The sequence below is a fragment of the Neoarius graeffei genome, chromosome 15 (genome assembly GCF_027579695.1).
Source record: "Neoarius graeffei isolate fNeoGra1 chromosome 15, fNeoGra1.pri, whole genome shotgun sequence".
Lineage (NCBI taxonomy): Eukaryota > Metazoa > Chordata > Actinopteri > Siluriformes > Ariidae > Neoarius > Neoarius graeffei.
In genome coordinates this window covers 30,862,085-30,879,201 of record NC_083583.1, presented here as the reverse complement: position 1 = coordinate 30,879,201, position 17,117 = coordinate 30,862,085, and the positions used below count along the sequence as shown (strand labels likewise).

At 39.9% G+C, this 17,117-nt stretch overlaps 1 protein-coding gene across 1 annotated transcript in view; it reads left to right on the top strand.

Annotated features, from left to right (window-relative positions):
* The window catches only part of adamtsl3 (ADAMTS-like 3), a 464,545-nt gene that overhangs the window by 245,828 nt on the left and 201,600 nt on the right, over positions 1–17,117 (top strand). The window lies entirely within an intron of this gene.

The window sequence follows — 17,117 nt, the reverse complement described above, 5'->3', positions numbered from 1 at the left end:
TTTTTCTGCATTTTTGTAGTCCTGGTAATCTTTTATATTGGTAAAGTTGTTTATAGGACCATTTCACAGAGTCTTTGTTTTTTTAATCAATAGTTTTTCAGTAATAACTTAATATTTAACATATCATCCATCTGCATGATGGGATGATGAAATTTTGGCGACTATGAAATTTTGGCGACTGGCGTCACCAAAATTTCATCATACCATGACCTAAGCATTGTTTGAGAGAGAGAGAGAGAGAGAGAGAGAGAGAGAGCAGCCCCTCCCCTCTCTACTCCTATTTTTCTGCATTTTTGTAGTCCTGGTAATCTTTTATATTGGTAAAGTTGTTTATAGGACCATTTCGCAGTGTCTTTGTTTTTTTAATGAATAGTTTTTCAGTAATAACTTAATATTTAACATATCATCCATCTGCATGATGGGATGATGAAATTTTGGCGACTATGAAATTTTGGCGACTTGCGTCGCCAAAATTTCATCATACCATGACCTAAGCATTGTTTGAGAGAGAGAGAGAGAGAGAGAGAGAGCAGCCCCTCCCCTCTCTGCTCCTATTTTTCTGCATTTTTGTAGTCCTGGTAATCTTTTATATTGGTAAAGTTGTTTATAGGACCATTTCGCAGTGTCTTTGTTTTTTTAATCAATAGTTTTTCAGTAATAACTTAATATTTAACATATCCATCTGTATGATGAGATGATGAAATTTTGGCGACGATGAAATTTTGGCGACTGGTGTCGCCAAAATTTCATCATACTATGACCTAAGCATTGTTTGAGAGAGAGAGAGAGCAGCCCCTCCCCTCTCTGCTCCTATTTTTCTGCATTTTTGTAGTCCTGGTAATCTTTTATATTGGTAAAGTTGTTTATAGGACCATTTTGCAGTGTCTTTGTTTTTTTAATCAATAGTTTTTCAGTAATAACTTAATATTTAACATATCATCCATCTGCATGATGGGATGAAGAAATTTTGGTGACTATGAAATTTTGGCGACTGGCGTCGCCAAAATTTCATCATACCATGACCTAAGCATTGTTTGAGAGAGAGAGAGCAGCCCCTCCCCTCTCTGCTTCTATTTTTCTGCATTTTTGTAGTCCTGGTAATCTTTTATATTGGTAAAGTTGTTTATAGGACCATTTCACAGAGTCTTTGTTTTTTTAATCAATAGTTTTTCAGTAATAACTTAATATTTAACATATCATCCATCTGCATGATGGGATGATGAAATTTTGGCGACTATGAAATTTTGGCGACTGGCGTCACCAAAATTTCATCATACCATGACCTAAGCATTGTTTGAGAGAGAGAGAGAGAGAGAGAGAGAGAGAGCAGCCCCTCCCCTCTCTACTCCTATTTTTCTGCATTTTTGTAGTCCTGGTAATCTTTTATATTGGTAAAGTTGTTTATAGGACCATTTCGCAGTGTCTTTGTTTTTTTAATGAATAGTTTTTCAGTAATAACTTAATATTTAACATATCATCCATCTGCATGATGGGATGATGAAATTTTGGCGACTATGAAATTTTGGCGACTTGCGTCGCCAAAATTTCATCATACCATGACCTAAGCATTGTTTGAGAGAGAGAGAGAGAGAGAGAGAGAGAGAGCAGCCCCTCCCCTCTCTGCTCCTATTTTTCTGCATTTTTGTAGTCCTGGTAATCTTTTATATTGGTAAAGTTGTTTATAGGACCATTTCGCAGTGTCTTTGTTTTTTAATCAATAGTTTTTCAGTAATAACTTAATATTTAACATATCCATCTGTATGATGAGATGATGAAATTTTGGCGACGATGAAATTTTGGCGACTGGCGTCGCCAAAATTTCATCATACTATGACCTAAGCATTGTTTGAGAGAGAGAGAGAGCAGCCCCTCCCCTCTCTGCTCCTATTTTTCTGCATTTTTGTAGTCCTGGTAATCTTTTATATTGGTAAAGTTGTTTATAGGACCATTTTGCAGTGTCTTTGTTTTTTTAATCAATAGTTTTTCAGTAATAACTTAATATTTAACATATCATCCATCTGCATGATGGGATGAAGAAATTTTGGTGACTATGAAATTTTGGCGACTGGCGTCGCCAAAATTTCATCATACCATGACCTAAGCATTGTTTGAGAGAGAGAGAGCAGCCCCTCCCCTCTCTGCTTCTATTTTTCTGCATTTTTGTAGTCCTGGTAATCTTTTATATTGGTAAAGTTGTTTATAGGAGCATTTCACAGTGTCTTTGTTTTTTTAATCAATAGTTTTTCAGTAATAATTTAATATTTAACGTATCATCCATCTGCATGATGGGATGATGAAATTTTGGCGACTGTGAAATTTTGGCGACTGGCGTCACCAAAATTTCATCATACCATGACCTAAGCATTGTTTGAGAGAGAGAGAGAGAGAGAGCAGCCCCTCCCCTCTCTACTCCTATTTTTCTGCATTTTTGTAGTCCTGGTAATCTTTTATATTGGTAAAGTTGTTTATAGGACCATTTCGCAGTGTCTTTGTTTTTTTAATGAATAGTTTTTCAGTAATAACTTAATATTTAACATATCATCCATCTGCATGATGGGATGATGAAATTTTGGCGACTATGAAATTTTGGCGACTTGCGTCGCCAAAATTTCATCATACCATGACCTAAGCATTGTTTGAGAGAGAGAGAGAGAGAGAGAGAGAGAGAGAGAGAGAGAGAGAGAGAGAGAGCAGCCCCTCCCCTCTCTGCTCCTATTTTTCTGCATTTTTGTAGTCCTGGTAATCTTTTATATTGGTAAAGTTGTTTATAGGACCATTTCGCAGTGTCTTTGTTTTTTAATCAATAGTTTTTCAGTAATAACTTAATATTTAACGTATCATCCATCTGCATGATGGGATGATGAAATTTTGGTGACTATGAAATTTTGGCGACTGGCGTCGCCAAAATTTCATCATACCATGACCTAAGCATTGTTTGAGAGAGAGAGAGCAGCCCCTCCCCTCTCTGCTTCTATTTTTCTGCATTTTTGTAGTCCTGGTAATCTTTTATATTGGTAAAGTTGTTTATAGGAGCATTTCACAGTGTCTTTGTTTTTTTAATCAATAGTTTTTCAGTAATAATTTAATATTTAACGTATCATCCATCTGCATGATGGGATGATGAAATTTTGGCGACTGTGAAATTTTGGCGACTGGCGACACTTCCGGTTGTCGTCATGAAGAAGAGCTATTCAAGAGTATAAAAAAACCGACGACAGGCGGAAATTAGCATGTACTGCTATAACCTGGGACAGACATCTGTCCTTACCACAAGGATAATGTTTAATTTGTGCACTGTCCCTTTTAAAAATAAAATAAACTCTAAACTCTAAGAAGAGTGTTTGTAGTTTGTATGTACGAACAGAAGTGTTCCTAATAAAGTGGGCGGCTAAGGTGAGGCTAAGACACACAAGGGCTGGAGTTTTCTACTGTTTTTTTTATGAAGGACCAGGCCTCGAACAATGACAAATAACTCGACAACGGAAGCAGCTATTCACAAAATTCTTTCACAGTGAGCGCTAGAAGGGTCTCCTGAATAAAATGATGTATTTTTTTGTTTGTAGTCTTAAAAATAACGACACTAGAGCGATTTAAAAACGAGTGACTTTTCTATCCCGTTTATAATGCATGTCAATGAGCTAACACACACAAGGTCTTGAATTTTGTGCTGTGTTTTACTATGGACCAGACCTCAAACAATGACAAATAACTCGACAACGGAAGCAGCTATTCACAAAATTCTTTCACAGTGAGCGCTAGAAGGGTCTCCTGAATAAAATGATGTATTTTTTTGTTTGTACTCTTAAAAATAACGACAATAGAGCGATTTAAAAACGAGTGACTTTTCTCTCATGTTTACAATGGGTTTCAATGAAGCCTGTCAGCTGCCCTGTCCTCAGTTTGACGCTTGTCATTCAAAAACCGTAAATCCTATCGTTTAGGTAGACACATTGTGTGAATCAGGACAAGTTTTCCTACTACTTTTGAGAAAATCATGTCTGTAGAGTGAAATTTGTGGATGAAAACAGAGTTTAAGCGAGAAAGTTTGACCTTTTTTTTAACCACTCTCCACTCTAACCTTAACGACCCTCACTGGTGTGTAACGCAATAGACACCCATTCAAAAGCCGGATTTTCTCCCAGAAACCACATGGCGTTTGAACCGGGCCTGATCCGAAAGTGTAAAACCTAGCAGAAAAGTTGAATGCCAGATCCACAGAGGAGAAGTTTTCCTACGTTTTAGAGTTTGAATCATGTCTCTAGGTGAAAGCATGCCAGAGCAGCGGATGTTTGAAAAACGTTGAAAAAGTGCTTTTTTTTCAATTAATTCCATAGAAATGAATGGGGTTTTTTGGGGCGATTTTTTCGCGACTACGTCGCGAAAAAATCGTAAACTGTAGAGAAAAGTAATAGCATAGCGAGTCCGATCGAGCCGCACGTTTTGATGTATTGTTTGTCTGTGTGCGACGTACAGTTATTGAGGTATTCGAAATCAAAATTTGCGTAGGAATAATAATAATAAAAAAAAGAAGAAGAAGAAGAAGAAGAAGAAATACGTAGAAGAACAATAGTTGCAGTGCTTTGCACTGCAACCTATGGGCTCCCCTAGGGGAGCCCATAGGTTGCTGTGCTGCAGCACTGCATCCTAATAACTAGACCGGACAATTCCCCGGGGGAAATTGTGAGAGGATGCAGTGCGCGAAGCAATTCGCTCACGCATGTTCGCTGGCCGTGAATGTGTGACCCGCAATGATGTTTCAATGCAATGATTGTGTGTGTGCTTGAGACAGCAGCCGTCATGAAGAAGAGCTATTCAAGAGCATGAACAAAGTGACTACAGGCGGAAATTAGCATGTACTGCTATAACCTGGGACAGACATCTGTCCTTACCACAAGGATAATGTTTAATTTGTGCACTGTCCCTTTTAAAAATAAAATAAACTCTAAACTCTAAGAAGAGTGTTTGTAGTTTGTATGTATGAACAGAAGTGTTCCTAATAAAGTGGGCGGCTAAGGTGAGGCTAAGACACACAAGGGCTGGAGTTTTCTACTGTTTTTTTTATGAAGGACCAGGCCTCGAACAATGACAAATAACTCGACAACGAAAGCAGCTATTCACAAAATTCTTTCACACTGAGCGCTAGAAGGGTCTCCTGAATAGACTGATGTAATTTTTTTGTCTGTATTGTTAAAAATGAGGACGCTACAGGGAGTTAAAAACGAGTGACTTTTCAGCAACGTTTATAATGGGAGTCAATGAGGCCGCTCACCTGTGCTCTCCTCACTTTGAGGCTTGTCATTCAAAAACCGTAAATCCTATCGTTTAGGTAGACACATTGTGTGAATCAGGACAAGTTTTCCTACTACTTTTGAGAAAATCATGTCTGTAGAGTGAAATTTGTGGCTGAAAACAGAGTTTAAGCGAGAAAGTTTGACCTTTTTTTTGAACCTCTCTCCACTCTGACCTTAACGAGGTCCACTGGTGTGTAACGCAATAGACACCCATTCAAAAGCCGGATTTTCTATCAGAAACCACATGGCGTTTGAACCGGGCCTGATCCGAAAGTGTAAAACCTAGCAGAAAAGTTGAATGCCAGATCCACAGAGGAGAAGTTTTCCTACGTTTTAGAGTTTGAATCACGTCTCTAGGTGAAAGCATGCCAGAGCAGCGGATGTTTGAAAAACGTTGAAAAAGTGCTTTTTTTTCAATTAATTCCATAGAAATGAATGGGGTTTTTTTGGACGATTTTTTTGCGACTACGTCGCGAAAAAATCGTATTCTATAGAGAAAAGTAATAGCATAGCGAGTCCAATCGAGCCGCACGTTTTGATACATTGTTTGTCTGTGTGCGACGTACGGTTATTGTGTTACTCGAAATCAAAATTTGTGTAGGAAGAGTAACAAATATAACACTAGACCGGACAATTCCCCGGGGGAAATTGTGAGAGGATGCAGTGCGCGAAGCAATTCGCTCACGCATGTTTGCTGGCCGTGAACGCGTGACCCGCAATGATGTTTCAATGCAATGATTATGTGTGTGCATGAGACAGCAGCCGTCATGAAGAAGAGCTATTCAACAGTATAAACAAAGTGACTACAGGCGGAAATTAGCATGTACTGCTATAACCTGGGACAGACATCTGTCCTTACCACAAGGATAATGTTTAATTTGTGCACTGTCCCTTTTAAAAATAAAATAAACTCTAAGAAGAGTGTTTGTAGTTTGTATGTACGAACAGAAGTGTTCCTAATAAAGTGGGCGGCTAAGGTGAGGCCTGTCGGCTACCCTCTTCTCAGTTTCTCAGAGCAGCGGATGTTTGAAAAAGTGCTTTTTTTTCCAATTAATTCCATAGAAATGAATGGGTTTTTTTTGGGACAAGTGTGACTACTAGTTTTGAGAAAATTAACCTGGGACAGACATCTGTCCTTACCACAAGGATAATGTTTAATTTGTGCACTGTCCCTTTAAAAATAAAATAAACTCTAAACTCTAAGAAGAGTGTTTGTAGTTTGTATGTACGAACGGAAGTGTTCCTAATAAAGTGGGCGGCTAAGGTGAAGTGTCATGCCGACTGAGGCTGTGTTTCTGTCACGTTTATTATAAACGTTGTCAATGAGGCCATTCGGCTGCCCTCTTCTCAGTTTGAGGCTTCTCATTCAAAAATTGTAAATCCTATCGTTTAGATAGACACATTGCGTGAATCAGGACAAGTTTTCCTACTACTTTTGAGAAAATCATGTCTGTAGAGTGAAATTTGTGGATGAAAACACAGTTTAAGCGAGAAAGTTTGAGCTTTTTTTCCAAGCTGTCTACACTCTAAGCTTAACGACCTTCACTGGTGTGTAACGCAATAGAAACCCATTAAAAAGCCGGATTTTCTCCCGGAACCCACATGGCGTTTGAGCCGGGACTGATCCAAAAGTGTAGAACCTAGCAGAAAAGTTGAATGCCAGATCCACAGAGGAGAAGTTTTCCTACGTCTTAGAGTATGAATCACGTCTCTAGGTGAAAGCATGCCAGAGCAGCGGACGTTTGAAAAACGTTGAAAAAGTGCTTTTTTTCAATTAATTCCATAGAAATGAATGGGTTTTTTTTCGACGATTTTTTCGCAACTACGTCGCGAAAAAATCGTTTTCTATAGAGAAAAGTAATAGCATAGCGAGTCCGATCGAGCCGCACATTTTGATATATTGTTTGTCTGTGTGCAACGTACGGTTATTGAGTTAATCGAAATCGAAATTTGCGTAGGAAGAGTAACAAATATAACACTAGACCGGACAATTCCCCGGGGGAAATTGTGAGAGGATGCAGTGCGCGAAGCAATTCGGTCACGCGTGTTCGCTGGCCGTGAATGTGTGACCCGCAATGATGTTTCAATGCAATGATCGTGTGTGTGCTCGAGACAGCAGTCGTCATGAAGAAGAGCTTTTCAAGAGTATGAACAAAGTGACTACAGGCGGAAATTAGCATGTACTGCTATAACCTGGGACAGACATCTGTCCTTACCACAAGGATAATGTTTAATTTGTGCACTGTCCCTTTTAAAATTAAAATAAACTCTAAACTCTAAGAAGAGTGTTTGTAGTTTGTATGTACGAACAGAAGTGTTCCTAATAAAGTGGGCGGCTAAGGTGAGGCTAAGACACACAAGGGCTGGAGTTTTCTACTGTTTTTTTTATGAAGGACCAGGCCTCGAACAATGACAAATAACTCGACAACGGAAGCAGCTATTCACAAAATTCTTTCACACTGAGCGCTAGAAGGGTCTCCTGAATAAAATGATGTATTTTTTTGTTTGTACTCTTAAAAATAACGACACTAGAGCGATTTAAAAACGAGTGACATTTCTCTCACGTTTACAATGGGTTTCAATGAAGCCTGTCAGCTGCCCTGTCCTCAGTTTGACGCTTGTCATTCAAAAACCGTAAATCCTATCGTTTAGGTAGACACATTGTGTGAATCAGGACAAGTTTTCCTACTACTTTTGAGAAAATCATGTCTGTAGAGTGAAATTTGTGGCTGAAAACAGAGTTTAAGCGAGAAAGTTTGACCTTTTTTTTGAACCTCTCTCCACTCTGAGCTTAACGAGGTCCACTGGTGTGTAACGCAATAGACACCCATAAAAAGCCGGATTTTCTCCCGGAACCAACATGGCGTTTGAGCCGGGACTGATCCGAAAGTGTAGAACCTAGCAGAAAAGTTGAAGGCCAGATCCACAGAGGAGAAGTTTTCCTACGTTTTAGAGTTTGAATCACGTCTCTAGGTGAAAGCATGCCAGAGCAGCGGATGTTTGAAAAACGTTGAAAAAGTGCTTTTTTTTTCAATTAATTCCATAGAAATGAATGGGGTTTTTTTGGACGATTTTTTCGCGACTACGTCGCGAAAAAATCGTATTCTATAGAGAAAAGTAATAGCATAGCGAGTCCGATCGAGCCGCACGTTTTGATACATTGTTTGTCTGTGTGCGACGTACGGTTATTGTGTTACTCGAAATCAAAATTTGTGTAGGAAGAGTAACAAATATAACACTAGACCGGACAATTCCCCGGGGGAAATTGTGAGAGGATGCAGTGCGCGAAGCAATTCGGTCACGCACGTTCGCTGGCCGTGAACGTGTGACCCGCAATGATGTTTCAATGCAATGATTATGTGTGTGCTTGAGACAGCAGCCGTCATGAAGAAGAGCTATTCAACAGTACAACCATAGTGACTACAGGCGGAAATTAGCATGTACTGCTATAACCTGGGACAGACATCTGTCCTTACCACAAGGATAATGTTTAATTTGTGCACTGTCCCTTTTAAAAATAAAATAAACTCTAAGAAGAGTGTTTGTAGTTTGTATGTACGAACAGAAGTGTTCCTAATAAAGTGGGCGGCTAAGGTGAGGCCTGTCGGCTGCCCTCCTCTCAGTTTCTCAGAGCAGCGGATGTTTGAAAAAGTGCTTTTTTTTCCAATTAATTCCATAGAAATGAATGGGTTTTTTTTGGGACAAGTGTGACTACTACTTTTGAGAAAATTATGTCTGTAGTGTGAAATTTGTGGCTGAAAACAGTTTAAGTTTGAAATTTTGAGCATGATGTGTGTTTGTGCTTGAGACAGCTTTTCCCTCTGCCCCGTCACTGGCCCCAATTGGCATGGTGACGGGCCTGAACAGGAGAGTTAAGAAACACACACAAGATTATGTCAGGTGTCTACTGTGTTTTGCAAAGAGTAGGCCTCGAACAATCACAAATATGATGTTTCAATGCAATGATCGTGTGTGTGCTCGAGACAGCAGCCATCATGAAGAAGACCTATTCAAGAGTATGACCAAAGTGACTACAGGCGGAAATTAGCATGTACTGCTATAACCTGGGACAGACATCTGTCCTTAACACAAGGATAATGTTTAATTTGTGCACTGTCCCTTTTAAAAATAAAATAAAGTCTAAACTCTAAGAAGAGTGTTTGTAGTTTGTATGTACGAACAGAAGTGTTCCTAATAAAGTGGGCGGCTAAGGTGAGGCTGACACACAAGGGCTGGAGTTTTCTTCTGTTTTTTTTATGAAGGACCAGGCCTCGAACAATGACAAATAACTCGACAACGGAAGCAGCTATTCACAAAATTCTTTCACAGTGAGCGCTAGAAGGGTCTCCTGAATAAAATGATGTATTTTTTTGTTTGTATTGTTAAAAATGAGGACGCTACAGGGAGTTAAAAACGAGTGAATTTTCAGCAACGTTTATACTGGGAGTCAATGAGGCCGCTCACCTGTGCTCTCCTCACTTTGAGGCTTGTCATTCGAAAACCGTAAATCCTATCGTTTAGGTAGACACATTGTGTGAATCAGGACAAGTTTTCCTACTACTTTTGAGAAAATCATGTCTGTAGAGTGAAATTTGTGGCTGAAAACACGGTTTAAGCGAGAAAGTTTGAGCTTTTTTTTGAAGCCGCCTACACTCTAAGATTAACGACCCTCACTGGTGTGTAACGCAATAGACACCCATTCAAAAGCCGGATTTTCTCCCAGAAACCACATGGCGTTTGAACCGGGCCTGATCCGAAAGTGTAAAACCTAGCAGAAAAGTTGAATGCCAGATCCACAGAGGAGAAGTTTTCCTACGTTTTAGAGTTTGAATCATGTCTCTAGGTGAAAGCATGCCAGAGCAGTGGATGTTTGAAAAACATTGAAAAAGTGCTTTTTTTTCAATTAATTCCATAGAAATGAATGGGGTTTTTTGGGGCGATTTTTTCGCGACTACGTCGCGAAAAAATCGTATTCTATAGAGAAAAGTAATAGCATAGCGAGTCCGATCGAGCCGCACGTTTTGATATATTGTTTGTCTGTGTGCGACGTACGGTTATTGAGTTAATCGAAATCGAAATTTGCGTAGGAAGAGTAACAAATATAACACTAGACCGGACAATTCCCCGGGGGAAATTGTGAGAGGATGCAGTGCGCGAAGCAATTCGGTCATGCATGTTTGCCGGCCGTGAATGTGTGACCAGCAATGATGTTTCAATGCAATGATCGTGTGTGTGCTTGAGACAGGAGCCGTCATGAAGGAGACCTATTCAAGAGCATGAACAAAGTAACTACAGGCGGAAATTAGCATGTACTGCTATAACCTGGGACAGACATCTGTCCTTACCACAAGGATAATGTTTAATTTGTGCACTGTCCCTTTTAAAAATAAAATAAACTCTAAACACTAAGAAGAGTGTTTGTAGTTTGTATGTACGAACAGAAGTGTTCCTAATAAAGTGGGCGGCTAAGGTGAGGCCTGTCGGCTGCCCTCTTCTCAGTTTCTCAGAGCAGCGGATGTTTGAAAAAGTGCTTTTTTTTCCAATTAATTCCATAGAAATTAATGGGTTTTTTTTGGGACAAGTGTGACTACTACTTCTGAGAAAATTATGTCTGTAGTGTGAAATTTGTGGCTGAAAACAGTTTAAGTTTGAAATTTTGAGCATGTAAGTGTAGAACCTAGCAGAAAAGTTGAATGCCAGATCCACAGAGGAGAAGTTTTCCTACGTTTTAGAGTTTGAATCACGTCTCTAGGTGAAAGCATGCCAGAGCAGCAGACGTTTGAAAAACGTTGAAAAAGTGCTTTTTTTCAATAAATTCCATAGAAATGAATGGGGTTTTTTTGTGACGATTTTTTTTTTTATAACCTGGGACAGACATCTGATCTTAACACAAGGATAATGTTTAATTTGTGCACTGTCCCTTTTAAAAATAAAATAAACTCTAAACTCTAAGAAGAGTGTTTGTAGTTTGTATGTACGAACAGAAGTGTTCCTAATAAAGTGGGCGGCTAAGGTGAGGCTGCCACACAAGGGCTGGAGCTTTCTACTGTTTTTTTATGAAGGACCAGGCCTCGAACAATGACAAATAACTCGACAACGGAAGCAGCTATTCACAAAATTCTTTCACAGTGAGCGCTAGAAGGGTCTCCTGAATAAAATGATGTATTTTTTTGTTTGTATTGTTAAAAATGAGGACGCTACAGGGAGTTAAAAACGAGTGACTTTTCAGCAACGTTTATACTGGGAGTCAATGAGGCCGCTCACCTGTGCTCTCCTCACTTTGAGGCTTGTCATTCAAAAACCGTAAATCCTATCGTTTAGGTAGACACATTGTGTGAATCAGGACAAGTTTTCCTACTACTTTTGAGAAAATCATGTCTGTAGAGTGAAATTTGTGGCTGAAAACACGGTTTAAAAATAAAATAAACTCTAAACTCTAAGAAGAGTGTTTGTAGTTTGTATGTACGAACAGAAGTGTTCCTAATAAAGTGGGCGGCTAAGGTGAGGCTGACACACAAGGGCTGGAGTTTTCTACTGTTTTTTTTATGAAGGACCAGGCCTCGAACAATGACAAATAACTCGACAACGGAAGCAGCTATTCACAAAATTCTTTCACAGTGAGCGCTAGAAGGGTCTCCTGAATAAAATGATGTATTTTTTTGTTTGTATTGTTAAAAATGAGGACGCTACAGGGAGTTAAAAACGAGTGACTTTTCAGCAACGTTTACAATGGGAGTCAATGAGGCCGCTCACCTGTGCTCTCCTCACTTTGAGGCTTGTCATTCAAAAACCGTAAATCCTATCGTTTAGGTAGACACATTGTGTGAATCAGGACAAGTTTTCCTAGTACTTTTGAGAAAATCATGTCTGTAGAGTGAAATTTGTGGCTGAAAACGGAGTTTAAGCGAGAAAGTTTGACCTTTTTTTTGAAGCCGCCTACACTCTAATCTTAATGACCCTCACTGGTGTGTAACGCAATAGACACCCATTCAAAAGCCGGATTTTCTCCCAGAAACCACATGGCGTTTGAACCGGGCCTGATCCGAAAGTGTAAAACCTAGCAGAAAAGTTGAATGCCAGATCCACAGAGGAGAAGTTTTCCTACGTTTTAGAGTTTGAATCATGTCTCTAGGTGAAAGCATGCCAGAGCAGTGGATGTTTGAAAAACATTGAAAAAGTGCTTTTTTTTCAATTAATTCCATAGAAATGAATGGGGTTTTTTGGGGCGATTTTTTCGCGACTACGTCGCGAAAAAATCGTATTCTATAGAGAAAAGTAATAGCATAGCGAGTCCGATCGAGCCGCACGTTTTGATATATTGTTTGTCTGTGTGCGACGTACGGTTATTGAGTTATTCGAAATCAAAATTTGCGTAGGAATAATAAGAAGAAGAAGAAATACGTAGAAGAACAATAGTTGCAGTGCTTTGCACTGCAACCTATGGGCTCCCCTAGGGGAGCCCATAGGTTGCTGTGCTGCAGCACTGCATCCTAACTAGACCGGACAATTCCCCGGGGAAAATTGTGAGAGGATGCAGTGCGCGAAGCAATTCAGTCACGCATGTTTGCTGGCCGTGAATGTGTGACCCGCAATGATGTTTCAGTGCAATGATCATGTGTGTGATAATGTTTAATTTGTGCACTGTCCCTTTTAAAAATAAAATAAACTCTAAACTCTAAGAAGAGTGTTTGTAGGTTGTATGTACGAACAGAAGTGTTCCTAATAAAGTGGGCGGCTAAGGTGAGGCTAAGACACACAAGGGCTGGAGTTTTCTACTGTTTGTTTTATGAAGGACCAGGCCTCGAACAATAACAAATAACTCGACAACGGAAGCAGCTATTCACAAAATTCTTTCACAGTGAGCGCTAGAAGGGTCTCCTGAATAAAATTATGTATTTTTTTGTTTGTACTCTTAAAAATAACGACACTAGAGCGATTTAAAAACGAGTGACTTTTCTCTCACGTTTACAATGGGTTTCAATGAAGCCTGTCAGCTGCCCTGTCCTCAGTTTGACGCTTGTCATTCAAAAACCGTAAATCCTATCGTTTAGGTAGACACATTGTGTGAATCAGGACAAGTTTTCCTACTACTTTTGAGAAAATCATGTCTGTAGAGTGAAATTTGTGGCTGAAAACAGAGTTTAAGCGAGAAAGTTTGACCTTTTTTTTTAACCTCTCTCCACTCTGAGTATAACGAGGTCCACTGGTCTGTAACGCAATAGACACCCATAAAAAGCCGGATTTTCTCCCGGAACCAACATGGCGTTTGAGCCGGGACTGATCCGAAAGTGTAGAACCTAGCAGAAAAGTTGAAGGCCAGATCCACAGAGGAGAAGTTTTCCTACGTTTTAGAGTTTGAATCACGTCTCTAGGTGAAAGCATGCCAGAGCAGCGGATGTTTGAAAAACGTTGAAAAAGTGCTTTTTTTTCAATTAATTCCATAGAAATGAATGGGGTTTTTTTGGACGATTTTTTCGCGACTACGTCGCGAAAAAATCGTATTCTATAGAGAAAAGTAATAGCATAGCGATTCCGATCGAGCCGCACGTTTTGATACATTGTTTGTCTGTGTGCGACGTACGGTTATTGTGTTACTCGAAATCAAAATTTGTGTAGGAAGAGTAACAAATATAACACTAGACCGGACAATTCCCCGGGGGAAATTGTGAGAGGATGCAGTGCGCGAAGCAATTCGGTCACGCATGTTCGCTGGCCGTGAATGTGTGACCCGCAATGATGTTTCAATGCAATGATCGTGTGTGTGCTTGAGACAGCAGCCGTCATGAAGAAGAGCTATTCAAGACTATAACCAAAGTGACTACAGGCGGAAATTAGCATGTACTGCTATAACCTGGGACAGACATCTGTCCTTACCACAAGGATAATGTTTAATTTGTGCACTGTCCCTTTTAAAAATAAAATAAACTCTAAACTCTAAGAAGAGTGTTTGTAGGTTGTATGTACGAACAGAAGTGTTCCTAATAAAGTGGGCGGCTAAGGTGAGGCTAAGACACACAAGGGCTGGAGTTTTCTACTGTTTTTTTTATGAAGGACCAGGCCTCGAACAATGACAAATAACTCGACAACGGAAGCAGCTATTCACAAAATTCTTTCACAGTGAGCGCTAGAAGGGTCTCCTGAATAGACTGATGTAATTTTTTTGTCTGTATTGTTAAAAATGAGGACGCTACAGGGAGTTAAAAACGAGTGACTTTTCAGCAACGTTTATAATGGGAGTCAATGAGGCCGCTCACCTGTGCTCTCCTCACTTTGAGGCTTGTCATTCAAAAACCGTAAATCCTATCGTTTAGGTAGACACATTGTGTGAATCAGGACAAGTTTTCCTACTACTTTTGAGAAAATCATGTCTGTAGAGTGAAATTTGTGGCTGAAAACAGAGTTTAAGCGAGAAAGTTTGACCTTTTTTTTGAACCTCTCTCCACTCTGACCTTAGCGAGGTCCACTGGTGTGTAACGCAATAGACACCCATTCAAATGCCGGATTTTCTCCCAGAAACCACATGGCGTTTGACCCGGGACTGATCCGAAAGTGTAGAACCTAGCAGAAAAGTTGAATGCCAGATCCACAGAGGAGAAGTTTTCCTACGTTTTAGAGTTTGAATCACGTCTCTAGGTGAAAGCATGCCAGAGCAGCGGATGTTTGAAAAACGTTGAAAAAGTGCTTTTTTTTCAATTAATTCCATAGAAATGAATGGGGTTTTTTTGGACGATTTTTTCGCGACTATGTCGCGAAAAAATCGTATTCTATAGAGAAAAGTAATAGCATAGCGAGTCCGATCGAGCCGCACGTTTTGATACATTGTTTGTCTGTGTGCGACGTACGGTTATTGTGTTACTCGAAATCAAAATTTGTGTAGGAAGAGTAACAAATATAACACTAGACCGGACAATTCCCCGGGGGAAATTGTGAGAGGATGCAGTGCGCGAAGCAATTCGCTCACGCATGTTCGCTGGCCGTGAATGTGTGACCCGCAATGATGTTTCAATGCAATGATTGTGTGTGTGCTTGAGACAGCAGCCGTCATGAAGAAGAGCTATTCAAGAGCATGAACAAAGTGACTACAGGCGGAAATTAGCATGTACTGCTATAACCTGGGACAGACATCTGTCCTTACCACAAGGATAATGTTTAATTTGTGCACTGTCCCTTTTAAAAATAAAATAAACTCTAAACTCTAAGAAGAGTGTTTGTAGTTTGTATGTATGAACAGAAGTGTTCCTAATAAAGTGGGCGGCTAAGGTGAGGCTAAGACACACAAGGGCTGGAGTTTTCTACTGTTTTTTTTATGAAGGACCAGGCCTCGAACAATGACAAATAACTCGACAACGAAAGCAGCTATTCACAAAATTCTTTCACACTGAGCGCTAGAAGGGTCTCCTGAATAGACTGATGTAATTTTTTTGTCTGTATTGTTAAAAATGAGGACGCTACAGGGAGTTAAAAACGAGTGACTTTTCAGCAACGTTTATAATGGGAGTCAATGAGGCCGCTCACCTGTGCTCTCCTCACTTTGAGGCTTGTCATTCAAAAACCGTAAATCCTATCGTTTAGGTAGACACATTGTGTGAATCAGGACAAGTTTTCCTACTACTTTTGAGAAAATCATGTCTGTAGAGTGAAATTTGTGGCTGAAAACAGAGTTTAAGCGAGAAAGTTTGACCTTTTTTTTGAACCTCTCTCCACTCTGACCTTAACGAGGTCCACTGGTGTGTAACGCAATAGACACCCATTCAAAAGCCGGATTTTCTATCAGAAACCACATGGCGTTTGAACCGGGCCTGATCCGAAAGTGTAAAACCTAGCAGAAAAGTTGAATGCCAGATCCACAGAGGAGAAGTTTTCCTACGTTTTAGAGTTTGAATCACGTCTCTAGGTGAAAGCATGCCAGAGCAGCGGATGTTTGAAAAACGTTGAAAAAGTGCTTTTTTTTCAATTAATTCCATAGAAATGAATGGGGTTTTTTTGGACGATTTTTTTGCGACTACGTCGCGAAAAAATCGTATTCTATAGAGAAAAGTAATAGCATAGCGAGTCCAATCGAGCCGCACGTTTTGATACATTGTTTGTCTGTGTGCGACGTACGGTTATTGTGTTACTCGAAATCAAAATTTGTGTAGGAAGAGTAACAAATATAACACTAGACCGGACAATTCCCCGGGGGAAATTGTGAGAGGATGCAGTGCGCGAAGCAATTCGCTCACGCATGTTCGCTGGCCGTGAACGCGTGACCCGCAATGATGTTTCAATGCAATGATCGTGTGTGTGCTCGAGACAGCAGCCATCATGAAGAAGACCTATTCAAGAGTATGACCAAAGTGACTACAGGCGGAAATTAGCATGTACTGCTATAACCTGGGACAGACATCTGTCCTTAACACAAGGGTAATGTTTAATTTGTGCACTGTCCCTTTTAAAAATAAAATAAACTCTAAACTCTAAGAAGAGTGTTTGTAGTTTGTATGTACGAACAGAAGTGTTCCTAATAAAGTGGGCGGCTAAGGTGAGGCTGACACACAAGGGCTGGAGTTTTCTACTGTTTTTTTTATGAAGGACCAGGCCTCGAACAATGACAAATAACTCGACAACGGAAGCAGCTATTCACAAAATTCTTTCACAGTGAGCGCTAGAACGGTCTCCTGAATAAAATGATGTATTTTTTTGTTTGTACTCTTAAAAATAACGACAATAGAGCGATTTAAAAACGAGTGACTTTTCTCTCATGTTTACAATGGGTTTCAATGAAGCCTGTCAGCTGCCCTGTCCTCAGTTTGACGCTTGTCATTCAAAAACAGTAAATCCTATCGT